The 19,902-nt window shown below is 41.8% G+C and overlaps 1 long non-coding RNA gene across 11 annotated transcripts in view; it reads left to right on the top strand.

The window, feature by feature from the left end:
- The first annotated feature begins 814 nt into the window (after nucleotides 1–814).
- LOC105489788 (uncharacterized) overlaps nucleotides 815–19,902 on the top strand; it is a 132,630-nt gene continuing 113,542 nt past the window's right edge. For all 11 annotated transcript variants that reach the window (XR_011614229.1, XR_011614231.1, XR_011614227.1 and 8 more), the window contains exon 1: nucleotides 815–1,119. This is a non-coding gene — a long non-coding RNA (uncharacterized lncRNA). The remainder of the gene's footprint in view (nucleotides 1,120–19,902) is intronic.

The raw sequence follows: 19,902 nt of genomic DNA on the forward strand, positions 1-19,902 counted from the left end.
TAACTCAATCTAATTGAACCTGATACAGACCTGTTCCTTTGGAGGGCCTTGGGACACACAGAGGGGGTATCGCAGACAGGACCATCGGGAGGTGGAGAGGCTAAGATGCTAGCAAAGGGCAGTCCTGTGAGAGAGAGCCCTGGAGGGTGGGTGACAGCAAAGCTGACAGAGGGGGTGTTTTAGGAAAAGCTGTGGGATGCTGCATGTCACAGGAGAGTAGATGGCCTGTTGGATTTGAAGACACTGAGGTCGGGACCCGAGCTAGGACAACTTTGGGCTGTGAGGTAGGGACCTGGGGTATTGGTTATTAAGGGGAGAGAAGGAGCCTGCAGTCCCCGTGAAAATGCTTTTGAGAGACGGGAAGGAGCTGGAAGGGTCTGATGTAAGGATGCTGAAGAGCAGCCTTGGAAGCCCACAGAAAAGACGAGCTTTTAGAAAATAATAAGGAAGGCTGGTGCAGAGGGTGGGTCCTGGGCGCCGCAGCAGGATTGGCCTCTGGTCGGAGGGAGCTTGGGGTAGGGGAAGATGTGAGTGGGTTTGTACATGCACTGCTGTGAGATGAGGGGGTTTGTATTAGTCAGGGTTCTACAGAGAAACGGAGCCAATAGGATAAACGTGCATAGGAAGAGATTCGTAAGGAGATATTTCATGCGATTCTGGAGGCTGAGAAGTCCCACAATCTGTTGTCTGCCAGCCGGACACCCAGGAATGCTGGCAGTGCAAGTTCCAAGACCTGAGGGCAGGGATCCAACAGTGTGGACTCCAGTCACAGCCTGAAGCCCTGAGAACCTGGAGTACCAATGGCCGGAGAAAATGCACGTCTCCCCTGGATCAGGCAGAGAGAATCCAAACTCCCTCCACCTTTTTGTCCTATTCAGGCTTCCACAGATTGGACGAGGCCCACCCACCTTGGGGAGGGGCCACCTGCTGTGTTCAGTCCACCAGTGCAAACGCTAAGCTCTTCCAGAAACACCCTCACAGACACCCGGGAAGTCACGTACCCACTCTCCGGGTGCCCTGGGGCACAGGCAAGCTGACAAGCCGGTTACCCCTCAGGGCTCCTGCTGCCTCGCCTGCTTTCTCTCGGAAACGTGAAGTGTGGCCTCAGCTGAAAGTGAGGTGAGCGTGCGAGTGTGAGTGTGAACTTGTGTCAGGGTACATGTGCATGGGTGGAGTGTGTGTGCGTTTTATGACGATGATGGAGCCCAGTGACCCATCGTCCGTGGGGTGTCAGAGCCTCCTAGGATGGCCACACTGAAGGTGCGGAAGGAGGCAGCTGGCTCAGCATCAGATGTTTCCAGCATCCGCGGGAGTGAGCCGGAGGCTGGTGGGTGGTTGTGATGTATTTCTTTCGGAATGGATCCTGCAGATTCTTCTCCCTCCCAGTCTCTGGTGCCTCCAGACAGCACAGCACTGGAAGGAGGAGGACACCAGCAGTGTTGCTTGTTTGCTTACAGAGGGTGCGCAGCAACAGCAGTAGCCTGGGGCCAGCTTTGGGAGTACCAAGGATATTTCAGGGTTTTAAGCCAAGGGATGACACAGTGGGCTTACATTTAGAAAAAATGCTTCTGGTGGAAAGGACAGGGAGAGACTGAATAAGTTTGGGGTAAGTGGCAAAAATTAGAGAAAGAAAAGCTTCCAGGAGGTCTGAGCCCAGGAAAGTGACCGTAAGGATCCGAACTGAGGAAGTCATCCTGGAGGTGGAGGCATCAGGCCCAGCTGGAGAGATTGTGAGGGCGAAGAACCTGCAGGACCCATTGTGAAAGAAAAGAAACAAGCTCAGTTTTGAGTATTTTGCATTCTTCACTTGGGGGGAAAACAGAGCCATAAAAATTGCAGGCAGGTGCGCATCATGTCTTGGTAAGTTCCAAAGGATTGCTTTTAATATGATAGGCACATAAAAGATTTTAAAAGCAACTGCTTTACATATACATTATCAACTGCTCCAGGAGCCTTATGGCACCAAGGGAGAGCTTTGCTATTAACCACAGCTCCATGGCAGCAGGTAGCTGAGGGAACGTGAGGACATCAGGACTGGGGTTCACAGGAGGTAAAACCTGCAGCTGCTTGTAGGAGGCCTCAGGCTTCCTGCACCCGCCTCTGTTATCCTCTGGATTGGGGCAGCCAGCACAGCAAAGAGCTGGCCCCCAGAGCCCACAGCCTGCAGGGAGACAGACAGGAAAAGAGATGATGAGACGCCCTCTCATCATAGCAGGCACTGTTTTACCACGGCATGGCAGGAAAAGCACCTAGATTTGCTGGGGCATCTGTTGAAATGAGGTAGAGAAGTTTCCTTCTTCACAATCTCCTGAATTCTTTCCAGGGGAAGTGACGAAGGGGTGACGTTGTTGTTGCTCGGAAGTTTCTTGACAGCCTGCTTGGGGCAGAATGTGGGGATCTGAAGGGTACAGGTGTGAGCACAATTCTTCATGGATTGTTGTGTGAGATGATGAGAAAGGAACTCACCCATCTTTCTGGAGGGAGGAGGAGACATGGGGGCAGGGGGATCCAGAGGTGACAGAAAGTGACACACACCCCAGAGTCACCCCTTCTATCACGCCCAATATCTGTGAGGCTGCTGAATTTCCAGCCCGCTTTGCCATGAGTGGGTCTGCGGAGAAACTGGTGGGAGCTCCAGCCTTTGGGTATAGCTGGAGGCATGAATGTCTCACCATGCCTGTGAGCATGAATGCAGAGAGGCAGCCAGGAATAGGGGGGTTTGAACAATGTCTCCCAAATTCAGAGAGGCAGAAAGACCCTGGCTGACACCTGAGTTTCTCGTGTTACTTCACGAGGTGTAGATGATATGATGATGCAAGAATCCAAAACTTCTCCAGACAAATCCGTAGGAGTAGTAAGAGATCACTGGTTAGATTTTTCATTCATTGAAATTCCATTTCATTCTTATTTGAATCTATCCATTTTATTGCAGGCAAGTCTTTGATTCCATCGTATTTTTGAAATATTTGCTATACATATTGTGCATGACAGCCCACATATCTAAAGTCTGACTTTGTTCTTTTCTTCTTGTTTCCTGTTTTGGCTGAGTTTTGCTCTGTCTGGCTGGCTAGTTTATTTCTACAATTGTGTGATTTTTAGTTATGAACTCATGTGGATTTGATATCTATGGAAGGTCTCTGGGGAAGCAAGCTTTTTCAGGACATGAAAGGGCTTCAAATATTTGGGGAGAATTTTCTCCTTGTGCCGAATCCAGGGCTGAGAAAGACACTTTTCATGGCTTTCTGCTTCTGTCGGACCATTCCTCCTTTCCCACTCATCTTTTCCTTCTCTCTAGCCCTTCCCGACTCCTGGCTTCGTGGGGGGTAATTTCCAGTCCGGCTATGAATGACTGGGAAAGAAATATTAACATTTCCACGGTTGATTTTAGATGTATTTGCTTCTTCTTGCTTAATGTTGGTGATTGCTTTATATATTTTTAAGCTAAATTATTATGAGCATACAAATTGATCATTTTTCATCTCCCTGGTAAAATACTTACTCTTTTCATCCTTTCACTTTTAAAAAACTTAAAAGCAGTATTTTAGATTCAGAAATAATTTTATGTATTTATGAGGCTCGATGGGATGTTCTGATATGTGCGTACATTGGAGAAAGGTTAACTCCAACTAATTAACATGCCCATCACCTTACCTGCTCATAATTTCATCACTTTTCATCCAGCTAGGTGGCGTAGGCTACCGCAAGTTGATTTAATCCTAGCTCCTCTGGGGAGATGAAGAACATGAGAGCCATTATTCTGAAGACACTGCTAGGTCCGAGACCTTGCTCTTGCCTCCAGGACCCACTGGCGTTCCTTTCCCTAGCAAAAGGCAGAGGCCTCTGTGGGCTCACGACCCACGCAGCTGCATCTGTGAGTTGCATGTTTACAAACGGCCTGTCTCCTGGAAATAAATCTTTGCACTTTTCTCGGGAAATATAGTCTATAAATCACTGTGACATTTAAGATGAGGATTGCCTCCTCCCGCTCCTCTGCCTCTAAGTATAGGCCCCCCACGCTTGCTGCAGAGCCTGGGAGGTGGCCAGCCCAACTCTGTCTGGCTGGGGTAGGGACAGTCACTTAGAGATGAAATCACTGACATCTTCAAATGTCAGCTTTGTCACCACCACAATGACCTTGCATCGCAATGAGCGGAAAGATGACTTTGTGAAACGTTAAGCAGGTGAGTTGCCCCTCCTTCGTATTCGTCCTGGTCTTAGAATGCCACTGTTGTCATTTTGGCATTCGCTTTTTAATGCTGTGATGATTAATTTTATGTGTCAACTTGGCTGGGCTAGGGTGCCCAGCTGGTTGGTCAAACACAAGTCTAGATGCTGCTGTAAAGGCAATTTTCAGATGTGATTAGCATTTAAATCAGTAGTCTTTAAATGAAGCACATTACTCTCTGTCATATGGGTGGGCCTCATCCAATCAGTTGAATTCTTCAAGAGAAAAAAACTGAAGTGCCTTAGAAGGAAAGAGTTCTGCCTTCAGACTGTCTTTGAACTTAAGACTGTAGCATCGGCTCCTGCTGTAATTTCCAGCCTGCTGGCCAGCTCTGCATATTCACACTTGCCAGCCTCCACAATCGTGTGAGCCAATTCCTTAACTTCTCTTTCTCTGTGTATCCCATTGGTGCTGCCTCTCTGGGGAGCCCTGACTAATACACATGCAGATGATACGATGCCCGGCATTCTGAATACATGCACTAAATCCACCACGTTCCCACATTTATAGATTTGGATTAACACACTAACTTACTCATGTTTGCAAGTATAAATAAAAAAAAATTGCTGGTGCCAATTTCAAAGTTTTGCCATGAGGTAGCTTGAAGGAATGACATTTTATGTAATTTGCTCAAGGCCGTAGGACATGCGATCAGGATGTAATGCAAAGCAACTCTTATTGGGCCCTCTGCTCTGATGCCCCTCACATCTACCACCTCAATGGATTAGCACTCTCCCTGCAGACACCCCTAGCCCCAGCGCTCTCCCTGCAGACACCCCTAACCCCGGCTCCTACCTATTGTTTCTTTAATGTGCTCATCACACTCCAACATGTCATGTATTTACTGGCTAAATTGCCTTTTTTAATGTGTTTTCTTGAGATAAATGTCAGCTCACAGAACCTAGCACCTGGCACATAGTAGATGCTTAATTCCATATCTGTTGGAATCAATGCAAATAAATGAATTATTGTCAAGAGGGAGGGAGGGAGGGAGGGAGAGAGAGAGAGAGAAAGAGAGAGAGAGACAGACAGAGCTATAGCTCAGGGAGTCAAAGTGTAACAGAATGAGTGAATGAGTCTGGGGCTCCGTCAGACCAACTTCAAGTCCCAGCTCAGTCACATGTAAGGTCATTTAGCCTCTCTGCATCTTGTTTTTCACATCTGGGGTGAGTAGTATGACTTGGAGTTCAGTACTCACCCAGATAATGAAGAAAAGCACAGAGCACAAGCCCGGTGCATAGTCCACACTCAGTGTGAAGGGCATGTTTTATTTTTGTGGGATCCCATAGCACTCTGCTGGCACCCTGTCGAAAGCACCTTCCCCACCTTGGAGTCATTTGTCTTATAGGCACTTTTGTATTTTGTTAATATTTACAATTGTATATTAAGCCTCTCTTTTTCCCGATCGAGCCTGCTGTGGTGCACTGCAGGCTGGTGCATACAGAGTGCTCTGTGGATGCTTGCTGAGTGCCTGTGTAAGAGGATGGACAGATGGGTCTAGTGGGTTGCACGGCCTGGCTTTCTCCATCCATTTATTTAGATGTGCATTGCCCTGTGTGGCAATACTCTGATAGTAGATCTTAGGCAAAACTCAATTTACAGAGGACCCAAGGGTCAAAATCCAAGTCACAGCTGTACTTTGGCACCAGTGATAAGCGACTTAGACAGAGCAGCCTACGACCCTTTACACAATTTTCAAAGTCATCATTCAGTTTAGTCCCCACGAGCTAGATCTGATCATTGTCTCCAGGTGGCGAAGCAGTGATCGACGGCTATTTGACAGTGAATGAGAGTCCCAGGTCAGCTTGAGTATGGCTGTGAGAGGAGCTGTGGCTCTGGGTGGCGTGTTCCCCTGCACCTTGGACTTCATGCTCCGGGGGCACAGGTGTGAATGAAGGAAGGTGGACTTTTCTCTCTAGCCCAGAGCTAAGGATGACTCCACTATAGGGAAACTGCTGGGAGGGTGCTTGGTCTGAAGGTTTGTGTCCCTTGAAATTTGCATGTTGAAACTATAACCCCAAAGTGATATATGAGGTGGTGGGAGGGTTGGGAGGTGATTAAGTCATAAGGGTGCAGCCCTCATGAATGGGTTTGGCCCCCTTGTAAAATAGACCCCAGAGAACTCTCTAGCCCTTTTCCTACTGTGTGGAGACACAGCAAGAAGACAGCCATCTATCAACCAGGAAGTGGGCCCTCTTCAGACACTGAATCTTCTGGCACATTAATCTTAGACTTCCCAGCTTCCACAACTGTCAGAAATAAATGGTTGTTGTTTAAGCCGCCAGTCTATGGTATTTTGTTATAGCATCCAGAACTGACTAAGACAGAGAGGAACATAAATGGAGCAGGAAAGGGAATTGCTATGAACTGTCTGTGAGTGTCTCCCCCAAGATTCATACGCTGAAGCACTAATTCCCAAGGTGACAGTATTTGGAGGAGGGGTCTTTGGGAGATAATCAGATTTAGATGAGGTCTTGAGGGTAGAGTCCCCGTGATGGATCCCCATAGTGGGATTAGTTTCCTTCTGAAAGGTGACAAGACCCTTTCTCCCTCCTTCATGTGAGGACACAGCAGGAAGGCAACTGTCTGTGAGCCAGAAAGGGAGCCCTCACCTGATGGCCAAGCCTGTTGATGCCTTGTTCTTGGACTTTCTAGCCTCCAGAATGGTGAGAAGTGAATTTCCACTGTTTAAACTCCCCAGTTTGTATTGTCTTATTGTAGCAGCCTCAACTGATTAAGACAGGACTCTAGGGGAGAAGAAGAAAGATGGCCCAGATGAAAGTGAAGGAAGGAAGTAGGGAAAGCAGATCTTCAGAAGAAAGAGGCTGTAATTTTAGACGCTGGATGTTAACCTCAGAAGGGGAAACTGGAGCTGTGAAGCCACAGAGGCACTCTGACCCACTCTTTCTTTCTAATAATACTGGAAAATCATCTCACTTAAACTAGCAATAAAAGCTTGTGATTAAATGCAAAGTTAGTATTAAAAAAAAGGAACAATTAGCGTAATAATATCCCTACAGATGCTAAGGCACAACAGAAAGATACGGTCACAATAAACCAAAGACTTTAATCTTTCAAAAACAATATACTGTTCTTTGACAAATAACAGAATTTGTGAAAGAATAGCATATATCAGAATTAAAATAACACATAAATAAGATGACTGGATAAGTAGATGACAAATAGAGCTCACAGAATTTAGTAAATGATTAGAAATAAAAGAAACATCATTTTAGAACAAGAGAGATGAAATCAGAGGAAATACACAAATAAACAACCATCACATAAATATGAACAGATACAAATAAAATGTAAAAAAGGAAGTATTTTAAAAGAAGGAAAATTAAGAAAGACATTGAAAATATTTGAAGGTAATAATATAGAAGACTAGAAGATTCAACATATGTATCATTGGAGATGCTGAAGCAGACGCCAAAACACAGGACAGAATGAATACTAAAGCCAATACTTACGAAAAAAACTTCCTTAAATGAAAAAAAAAAAAAAAAAGACTTAAATACTGGGAAAGAACATACCCCGTTTGGGAAAGTCCACCTGAATGGTCAATACAAAAGCATATTCTAGTAAATTATTGGGCTTTAAATTGAAATCCAATTATTTGGGCATTCATGTAAAAAGATCCAGAATCTTACAGAGGAAAGAAAATCAGACTGCATCAGACTTTTTGACAGCAAGTCTTTATACCAGAAAAAAAAAAATGGAGAAAAAGATTGAAGATACTCAAGGAAAGACAATGTGAGCCAACCAGCCAGACTGACCTTCAGGCATACATCCATATAAAAACTCAGAGAATATTATTACTATGAAGCCCTCCTGAAATGCCTAATACCCCACACTAACTATGTATACTTCCACCACCACTTTGCCCTCATTTTTGTTATATGAAGCTGTTTCTTAGTTAATGTGGGGTACCAGCACCCAGAGATGCTAGTTAGCATGGTGTCCTTGCACCCAGAGATACTACTTAGCATGGTGTACTAGGACCCAGAGAACTACTTAGCATGGTGTAACAGCACCCAGAGAACTACTTAGCATGGTGTACTAGCACCCAGAAAACTACTTAGCATGGTGTAACAGCACCCAGAGAACTAGTACTAAATGATGACTTTGAGGAAAGCAGTGCAGTATACAATGACTATATGCTTTAACAATGTAATACCCGAAAAATTATCAAAACTGGGGGTGAAAGGAAGAGGGGAATATGTAAAAAGTGGAGTAATCTGACTGATTGTAAGTACTAACTGAGAAAGAGGGCAGATCATGAGGTCAGAAGATTGAGGCCATCTTGGCTAATATGGTGAAACCCCGTCTCCACTAAAAATGCAAAAATTAGCCAGGCGTGGTGGCAGGTGCCTGTAGTCCCACCTACTCGGGAGGCTGAGGCAGGAGAATGGCATGAATCCAGAAGGCGGAGTTTGCAGTGAGCCGAGATTGCACCACTGCACTCCAGTCTGTGTGACAGAGCGAGACTCCATCTCAAAAAAAAAAAAAAGAAGTAACTTCAAATTAGTTCTTTTGGGAGAAGGAGACTAGAAAGACAGCAGGGAACCGGGAGCCATTCTTAAAGAAAAGAGAGGATGATGAAAATACACAGTTACTAGAGTAAAGATGTCTATTAGAACAAAAATTCATGCCCTTCTAGATACTGAAAGACATGTGAGAAAAAAAGCAAGTTGAGTGTTGTATGCAGTGAGTGAATATCTGTGCGTGTGTGTGACATGCCATGTATATGCATGTGTCATATGACTGTGGCAGACTGAAGGCAAAGACATTGATTACAGTGATAAATAATACACAAAATGGGCTTAAAATAAATGGAAGAAATATTATTTTCAGATTGATGAACAAAGTGAAATCCAACTCTATGCTATATACATGAGACCTGCCTAAAATAAAGAAATTCAGAAAACAAAGTACAAATTAAGATATCTGGGAAAAATGCAAACAAAAAGAAAGCAGGTGTAACAACCATGCTCTCTAACAAAGTAGGTGTTAGAGCACATGGCATTGAAAGAGATTTAAAAGGAGGCATTTTCATCACACTAAAGCCACAATTCACCATGAAGGCATCACAGTTATTAATATACATGTGCCCAATAATATAGTCACTTTCAAAGAGTAAAAAGTGCAGGAGATACAATGAGAAATGGATAAAAATACACTCAGGACAGGAGAATTCGCCACACCACTCTCTATCCAAGACAAACCGTTAGTAAGAAGATAGAAGACTTCAATGACATGACCAATGAAGCAGATCCTACAGAAGTATATTGAACTCTGAACTCTGATAATTGAGAATACATCTTCTTTTTAAAAGCACATGAACTGTCTCCCAAATTGACCATATCTTATGCTACAAAGAGAATCTCATTAAATCCAAAGCATAGAAATAATACAATCAGCCTTCTCCTACCACAAGCAATAGAACTAGAAGCTAATTATAGCATTAACAAAACAAAAAGATTTGCCCACTAAACATGTTATTAAATGACTCTTGGAACAATAAAACAAAATAAAGAATAAAAAACAAAATAAAGAATGAAATGACAGAATTTCATAAAATAGAATTTATAGAATATGGTAAAGCAGTTATAAAAGAATAATTTTAGACAAAATTAATATTATTAAAAATGCAAAAAGGAAAATAAATGAACTAATATCCAACACAAAAAGCTAGAAAAGAAACAACACAGTAAACACAAAGAAAGCAGCAAAAAGAAGTAACAAAAGTACTAATGAGTTCAAATGAGTTGGTACCAATGCAATAGAGCCAGCAAATACATCCAAAATCTGTTTGTAGACCAACTGTGAGGCCATCTAAAAAAATTCTGGTGAGGTTTGGGAGAAAGAGGGCACAAATACAAAAAACTTAGAAATGACAAATGCATCAAATCCAGAAGAATTTACTTTTTTTAATCAAAAGATTACTTTGTAGAATTGTAGGTAAATAAAGTAAAACACCAAGATAGGATAATTTCTAGAACACTGCAAAGTACCAGAACTGACCCCATTAAAGCGAGAATCTAAACAGGCCAGTTACCATTAAAGAAACAGAGGAGGTAGTTACTCCTTTCAAACCCCATTACCACAGAGGAAACATACCAAGTTTTAATTAGATCAATTAATAGCAATGATACTTAAATAATTCCAGAGTATAGGGAAAAATGGAGAACATCGAAATTCGTTTTATGAAGCAAGTAAAACCTCTATAATATGACAGAACTTTTACTATAAAACAAAAGTGCTAACCAGCTTCGCTTATGAGCATAGATGCACAAAGGTCTTAGCTAAAATGTAATTAAACAGAAGCAAACAGCAGGTAACAAAATAATGCATCAAGACCAAGTGGTGGTTTTACCAGGAACAGGAAGAGGGTTCAATACGAGAAAACATATTAATATAATCCATCAAATGAATATAGCTAAGCAGAAATGTCATCTGGTCACTTCAAAAATAGAAGAGGCATTTTACATAATCAAGCATATTCATGTTAAAAACACTTGATAAAAATAGCAATTGATGTATCCAGAAGTTAGCATACTACTCAATGGCAAACAAAAATGTCCTCTGGCTAAAGACAGGAGGAAAACAAGAATTCCCGAGTCTCTTCTGCCATCTAGGATTGTATTGAAAATATCAGACAGTGCAATTAGCCAGGAGAAAGGAATCAGAGGAATAGATACTAGAAAAGCAAAGGAAAAAATAAAACCATCTCTGTTTGCAGATGAGAAAATTATATATCTTGAAAATCCCCCCAAAATCAAAGGGAAACTATTACCACCCCCAAAAAAGAGAGAGAGAGCGAATTGCTAAAAATGGCATATTATAAAATCAAGATTTGCAAGTCAGTAAGAACTTATGCTTCCAGAAAGATGGATAATTTTCCCTATTCCTTCTACTGATTTCGACTACCTACTGCGGACATTACACACAGAACAAACCTAGGAAGGCTCTCAAGGTGCAGAGGGAAAACCAGACTGACCTCAGCACCCAAGAAACAGCTTGGGGTGAGTTTCCTGGGTTTTCTTTTGCCTTCATAGTTCCTAGATTTGAAACTGAGGAAGCAAGCAACCTGGAAATGTCGGTGGATGCAGACAAATAAACAACCTCAAAAGCCCGTTCGCTCTAGCCAAAGGACAAGGAAAGGGGCAAAGCTCATTCACTCCAGCCAAAGGACAAGGAAAGGGGCAAAGCTCATTCACTCCAGCCAAAGGACAAGGAAAGGGGCAGTCCATCAAGACAGAATGCTTTTAAAAGATAACCACTGCCCTCCAGCAATACCACAGAAGAATCTGGCCGTACCCCAGGTACATCAGAAAAGACAACCTTTCCCTAGCAGTAAAGAGGCCTCCCTTACACTGGGAGCCCTAGTGAAGAGCAGGGACTTTCACCCCCATCTAGCAGTGATGGAGCCCCACCCACCACAGTGCCAGCAGAGATCGTATGGGAGCTAGGATGCTCATCCCTGCACAGCAGTAACAAGGAACCCTCCTCACTGTGGGCATCAAGGGTGAGTGAGTGCGAAACCTGGGTGTCACTTGGAAGGGAAGAGTGGTGTCTCCATCCTTCCCATTCCTTGCCAGAGTGATGTCCCTGGGACAAAGAAAATAATTTATCACCAGCAAATCTACCCTACAGCTAAAACAGAGGGCTTAAGTAAGTCCCAGAATCTCATGACATAATACAAAAATGTCCAGGATTCAGTAGAAAATCACTGATTCTGCTAAAAACGGAGGGGATCACACAGTGGATGAAAAGACAACCACTGCATGGCATACAAATTGACAAAGATGTTGGAATTATTTGACAACGGTTTTAAAACAGCAGTGATGAAAATGCTTCAATAAACAATTATGAACACACTTGAATGAAAACAGAGAAAGCCTCAGCAAAGAAATAGAAAACCTCAGCAAGGCAACAGAGTTAAGAAAAAAAAATGAATAGACATTTTATTATTTATTTATTTATTTATTTATTTGAGATGGAGTCTCCCTCTGTTGCCCAGGCTGGAGTGCAATGGTGTGATCTCGGCTCACCGCAACCTCTGCCTCCCAGATTCAAGCGATTCTCCTGCCTCAGCCTCCCGAGTAGCTGAGATTACAGGCACCTGCCACCAAGCCCAGCTAATTTTTGTGTTTTTAGTAGAGACAGGGTTTCACCATGTTGGCCAGGCTGGTCTCAAACTCCTGACCTCAAGTGATCCACCTGCCTCAGCCTCCCAAAATGCTGGGTTTATGAGCATCAGCCACCACACCCACCCTCGAATAGACATTTTAGAACTGAAAAATATATTTGAAATTTTAAAAGTACAGTGAATAAGCTCAATAGCAGAATGAAATGGACACAGGAAAGAATTGTGAAATGGAAGATGGAACAATGGAAATAACCCAATCCAACCAACATGGAGAAAGTAGAAGAAGAAGAATAAAACAACAACAACAACAACAACAACAAGTGAACAGAGCCTCAGGGACTTCTGGAATTATAACAAAAGTCTAAATTTGGTGTCGTTTTGTCCCTGCAGAAGAGGAGAAAGGGGGAGAGGCTGAAAAGTACATGAAGAAATAATGGCTGAAAATGACCCAAATTGTTAAGACACATAAACCTACCTGCAGATTCAAGAAGCTGAAAGATGCTCAAACAGGATAAGCCTAAAGAAATCTATGCCAACATGCATCGTAATTAAACTTCTGAACGGCAAAAAAACAAAGAAAAAAATTTTGAAAACAGCCAGGGGAAAAGAACACCCAACCTAGAAGGGAAAAACGATTAGAATGATGGTGGATTTGTCATCAGGAACCGTGGAAGCCGAGAGGAAATGACACAATATTTTTCAGCGACTAAGAGCAAAGAACTGTTATCCCAAAATTCTATACCCATAAAAATATCTTTCAAGAAGGAGGGAGAAATGAAGACATTCTCCGATGAAGGAAAACCGAGAGAGTTTATCAGCAGCAGACCTATCCTAACAAAATAGCTAAAAAGAGTTCTCCAAACAGAAAGGAAATGATAAAAGGGAACCTTACAACATCAAGAAGAAAAAATGATGAGCGAAGTAAACAAAAATATGAACAAATATCGTAGGCATTCTTTTTCCTCTTGAGTCTTATAAATTGCATTTGATGGTTGAAGCAAAAATTATGATGTCATTTGATATGGTCCTAAATATATGCAGAGGATATATTTATGACAATTATTTAAAGTAATGACAAAAATTGCAATTATTTTGCACCAACCTAATGTAAACTGGGGAAATGAAGGGTCTTAAAGATAGGCATGATTTCTTTATTTCACTCCACCTAATACAAGGATAACACCAATAGTCTGTGATATTGTGTAAATATAGTATAGTACCTACATCAACCATTAAAAATACTGTATAGAGAGGCACATTTTAAATACTACAGATACATCAAAATGGAATTGTAAAAATCTTCAAGTAATCCACAGGAAGGTAAAAAAATGTAAATAAACCCAGAAAGAGAGAGAAAACAAGAGAGAAAAAAAGAAAGAATTAAATTGGCAAAGTTAAGCCTTAAACGATTAATAATTATATTAATGTGTGAATAATCTGAATACCCTAAAATACAGAAAGTGATAGGATGGATTAAAAAGCACGACCCAATTATATGTTGTCTACAAGAAACTCACTTCAAATGCTGTAATATAGGCAGGTTGAATATGGGCAGGTTACAAAATAGAATGTATCCTTCACCATAAAACAAATCTCAACCATTTTAAAAAGAATTAAAGTCATACGCTTGTTCTTTGATCACAGTGGAATCAAACTAGATTATGAATAACAGCACCATAACAGAAAAATCTCCAAACACTAGGAAACAAAACAACATACTTCTGTGAAAGAAGTCTCAGGGGAAATAAAAATACTTTGAACCGAATAAAAATGAAAATATAATTGTTGGGGGAAAACTAAAGCAGTTATACAAGAGAAATTCATAACACTAAATGCATATGTTAACAGAGACAAGAAGCCTCAAATAACCTCAGCTCCCAGCTCAAGAACTGAAAAATGGAAGAGCAAAAAAACCCCAAAAAAACAAAAACAAAAACAAAAAAACACACACACACACAGAAAGAACTAATGAAGATGAGAGCAACAATTTTTAAAAAGTGGAATGTAGTAAAGATACCAATTTTACTCAAATTGATATATAGGTTTAATGCAATGCCTATCCATCTCAGCAATGGTTTTTGTAGATATAGACAAGATTATTCTAAAATATATATGGAAAGGCAAAGACTAAAATTGCTATAACAATTTTACAAAGGGGAACAAAGTGAGAGGAATAGGTCTATCCAATTTTCTTTTCATTTTAATTGTGATAAAATACATATAACATAAAGTGTACCATCTTACCCACTTTCCAATGTATAGTAGTGCTAACTGTATTCCCATTGTTGTACAACTAATCTCTAGCATTCTTCTTATCTTGCAAAACCGAAACTCTATACCTGTTAAACAACAACTCTTGAATCCTCCCTGCCCCCAACCACTGGCAACCACCATTCTGTTTTCTGTCTATAAATTTGACTACAGTAGTACCCCCTTATCTGAAGGACATACATTCCAAGATCCCTGGTAGATGCCTAGAACTACAGATAATACCAAACCCTATATATGCTGTTTCTTTGATCTGATAGCTGAGACAGATATGAAGTGACTAGCAGGTGGGTAGCAGATAACAGCATGGCTATGCTGGACAAAAGGATGATTCACATCTGGGCTGGGACAACATGAGGTTTCATCATGCTACGCAGAATGGCACACGTAACTTCTGAGTTGCCTGTTTCTGGAATTTTTCATTTAGTACTTTTGAACTGTGGTTGACTGCTTGTAACTGAAACCGTGGAAAGCAAAACAGCAGATAAAAGGGGACCTCTGTGCTCTACGGACCTCACGTGAGTGGAATTATGCAGTATTTGTCTTTTCGAGGCTGGTTTATTTCACTTAATGTAATGTTCACAAGGTTCATCCACGTGGTAGCGTGTGTCAGAATGTCCATCCTTTTCAAAGGCTGAATCGTATTTCATTGTCTGTGTATCTTATTTTGTTTTTCCGCTCATCCAATGAGAGGCGCTTGGGATGCTTCCACTTGTTAGCTATTGGGAGTAGTCCTGGCATAAACATGGCTGTCAAATATCTGTTTGAGTCCCCCTCTTTCCCAGTTTCTGGAGTATATCCCCGGAAGTGGAATCCCTGGATCATATGGTAATAATCCTATATTTATTTTTTAAGGAACTGCCATACTGTTTTCCATAGCAGCTGCAGCATTTTGCATTCCTACCAACAGTGTGCAACGGTTCCAACTTCTCCACATCCTTGCCAACACTTGTTATTTTCTGCATTTTTGATAATAGTCATACTAATGGGTATGCTTTATTCATCATCGTTCAAGGCTGGGAACAACCCATGTGGCCTTTGTGGGTGGATTATTAAATAACTGTGGTCCATCCATAACCATGCCATGGAACACTTACTACTCAGCAATAAAAGAACAAACTACTGATCTATGCAACCATCTGGTAGAGTCTCCAGAGGGTTGTGTAAGTGAAAAACGTCAGTCCCAAAGGTTACATACTGTACGATTCAATTTCTATAACGTTGAATCAACACAGTTACAAAAATGGAGAGAAGGCTCCTAGTTGCCAGTGATTATGGATGTGTGTGTAAGAGGCAACAGGAAGGATCCCTGTAGTGATGGAACTAGCCTGTATTTTGCATATATTGTCATCAATATCCTGATTGTTACATTTTACTATATGCTTGTTGCATTGTGTGTAGTGTATACATATTTTTGCTAGATGTTACCATGGAGGGGAACTTGGTAAAGGGCACACGAGGTCACTGTGTATTATTTCCTACAACTTCATGTAAATCTGCACTTATCTCAGAATTAAAAGCCCAGTTCCAAACAGAAAGGGACAGAATCAATAACTACCATGGATATAAGCCAAAACCTGTTAGAGTATCTATCACTCTGTAACAGATTACCTTCAAACTTACCAAATTACAACAACAAAACATTGGCTAACTCACAGTTTTAAGGGTCAAGAATTTGGCCATGGCAGAACCAGGCACCCTGGCTCAAGGGAGAGCCCTCACAGGCTCTGGGCAGGCTGGCACTTCAAGGCTTGCCTGGGGCTGTGGGACCCACCGCCAAGTTCAATCACATGGTTATTGGAGCCTCGGGTCCTCACTGCCTGCTGGAGAGTCGTAGACCTGTCCCTCCCCAGGGCACCTTACAGCGTGGCAGCTGGCTTCCATTAGAGCAATTGAGGTGGAGAGGCTGATGGAGCGCCCAAGACAGAAGGCATCGTCTTTTTGTGACCTTATCTTGGAAGTGATATCCATCAACTTTTTCTACTTTTTATTCATTAGAAGCAAGTCACTGGGTTCCACCTGCATTCAGAAGAGAAGCATTCTCCAAGGAGGCAGGGTTCACTGGAGCCATCTTAGAGGCTGCCCACCAGTGTCCACACACATCCCATATACACATCCCATGCACACACACATGCCCATACACACACACCCCTCACATGCTGACATACACACATGTACACACTCACATTCACACCACACATACCACACCGCACACTACATACAGACTCACACCATGCATACAGACATGCACAATACATACACACACATATGCTCACATACACATACACACACACTGACATTCACACCACACATACCACACCAACACACTACACAACATGATACAGACATGCACAATACATACACACACAGACATATGCTCACATACGCACACACACATACTGACATTTACACCACACATACCACACCCACACACTACACAACATGCATACAGGCATGCACAATACATACACACACACGCTCACATACACACATGCACATACATTCACACCACACCCACACACTACACAACATGCATACAGGCATGCACAATACACACACGCACATGTGCTCACATACACACACACACACTCACATTCACACCACACATACCACACCCACACACTACACAACATGCATACCAGCATGCACAATACATACACACACACATATACTCACATACACACATGCACATACTGATATTCACACCATACATACCACACCAACACACTACACATAGACTCCCACCATACATACAGGCATGTACAATACACACACACATGCTCACATACATACATGCACACACACATTTATAGCACACATACCACACCCATGCAACACCCATGCAACACACACAGACTCACACCAGGCATACATGCATGCACAATACACACACACCACAGACACACACACACTCACACCACACACACCCACTCACACTATATGCACAACACACATACATCATAAATGCACCCCCCACACACTCATACGACACTTATACATATGTACCCATACACACACCACAGACACATACACACTCAATATACATAGGCACATACACATGCTCACCTATACACACACCACACACACGTACATGTACATGCACTCACATCATATACACACTCCCCATACCACACACAGACTCACATCATATGTACACACATACACAACACTCACACACCCCACACAAAACAACACATACACTCAAACTACATATACACACACCACACACACATTTTCCATGAATAAACTTTTTAAAAATTGTCCCCAAATTATATGCGATAAACTGTAAAACTCTTTTAAAGACAGTAAAATAAAGTTGAACAAAGGAAAAAACATGCTGTGTTCTTAGATGGGAAGGCTTTGGCCACGCCTCCTTAAGTTATTCCATAGTATTAAAGTATCTCAGTCCAAATACATTTTCCTTGGATCTAAATCACTTGGTTATGTATTTCATTAGGAAGAACACAGTGGGAAGAGTAACTACAAATTGCCAGTTAACCCTTGAAAAAGAACAAGGGGAGGGTGCCAGCCACACAAAACATTAAAACACATCTTCTATAGATGCGGCCCCAAATACAACAATCCGACAGGAAAATGAGTAAATGGGCAATACAAATAAATGAATAATCCAATGAAAAAGAAGTAAAAACAGCCCTCAAACCTCCCCACTTACCATGAAGATAAATGTACAAGGCCATCACCAGACCTAACGACCAAATGAATGCAGGAAGTTAGCTGTGTATGCAGTGGATGAGGAAGTCACACAGAGAAATATTTCCATCCAGTGATTTTAGGGAACCCTGATCTGACAGTGCACTCCTAGGGGTTGGTACCAGAAACACAAAATAAGCTGCATGAGTTATCTCAAGCTTTTTTCAGCCATCAGGGTGTTGGTGGAGGTGGTGATGCTATTACTTGGACACGTGTGTGTGTGTGTGTGTGTGTGTGTGTGTGAGAGAGAGAGAGAGAGAGAGATGGGGTAAAGTAAATGAGTAGTTGTGTGGGCCATGGGACATAGGATATTTAATATGACCTATATAGGAGATTGATGATGTAACAGCAACAAGGATAAAAAAAAAAAACTTTCCTCAAAAGCAAGGAGGCAAATGACAACTCCGTATGAAGGAACAACCCTTATCCCCAGGCTGTGATCGCTAAATCCAATTGACCACTGAAAGCAACCAGGGATTCTTGGAGAAATGGTTAGTTCTGGGTATGCATTAGAAAATGTACAACATGAGACCCAAATATCTTGTACCAGAAAGTAAGGAAGCTGCCGTAGCTCTTGGGGCCATGGCGAAAAGATTCCGAAAACACATGGCCTTGTATGTCTGGTTCGTTCTCTTAGCGTGTTTGCAAGGTTCATCCATGTTGTAGCAGGTGTCAGAGCTGCATTCTTCTTAAAGCATGGATATGCCACATTTTATTTCTCCATCCATCCCTTGATGGACACTTGGGCTGTTTCCAGCTTTTGGCTATTGGGAACAATGCTGCTAGGAATAGGTGCGTATACGTTTTTGTTTAGAGCGATGAAAAATGCTGGAATTAGGTAATGGTGATAGACACATGGCATAGTGCATTTGCTTTAGTGCCACTGAATTGTAAATGATTACCATGGTAAATGTTTACGTCATGTGTATTTTACTACAATTTTTAAAAACCTAAGAAAAAGAAATAAAAAAGAATGAATGAATGAATTAAAAAAAAAAAAAAGAACTCAGCCAGACTTGAAGAGATTCTTTCAACCAAAGATAGGCCAATGTTAGCATCATTAACCTGATTGCCTTGAATGGATACAACACATTAAATATGATTTAATCCTTGCATTTATGTAAATGAAAAGTAAGAAACTGGTCACTATTGGAGTAGGTCAGGGAAACTACTCATTATTGTAAAAACTTGGAAATAAATAAGTGTTTCTCCCTGCTTTACATATAAGAACTTTATTTCTAAGTAAGCAGATAATTGAAACGGGAGGTTTCTTTTTACATAAATAGTCCAGCTGCCACATGAAGAATTAATGTTGGAATCAAAGTGTCATCCTTTTCCACCCTTACTATATTAATGACGTGTTATACTCCTCAGTGACTGCTGAGATTACAAAAACAGAAGCTCAGCAGACATCGCAAATCCCCCACGGAGGCACAGCACAGCGTAGGAGGTCGTCTGGCCAAAACCCAAAGCCTGAATCCCATCAAGCTCCCAGATCTAACTCCAAGTTTGCAGGAGCCCTGGGACAGTCAAACACAAAATA

The sequence above is a fragment of the Macaca nemestrina genome, chromosome 15, assembly GCF_043159975.1.
Source record: "Macaca nemestrina isolate mMacNem1 chromosome 15, mMacNem.hap1, whole genome shotgun sequence".
NCBI lineage: Eukaryota > Metazoa > Chordata > Mammalia > Primates > Cercopithecidae > Macaca > Macaca nemestrina.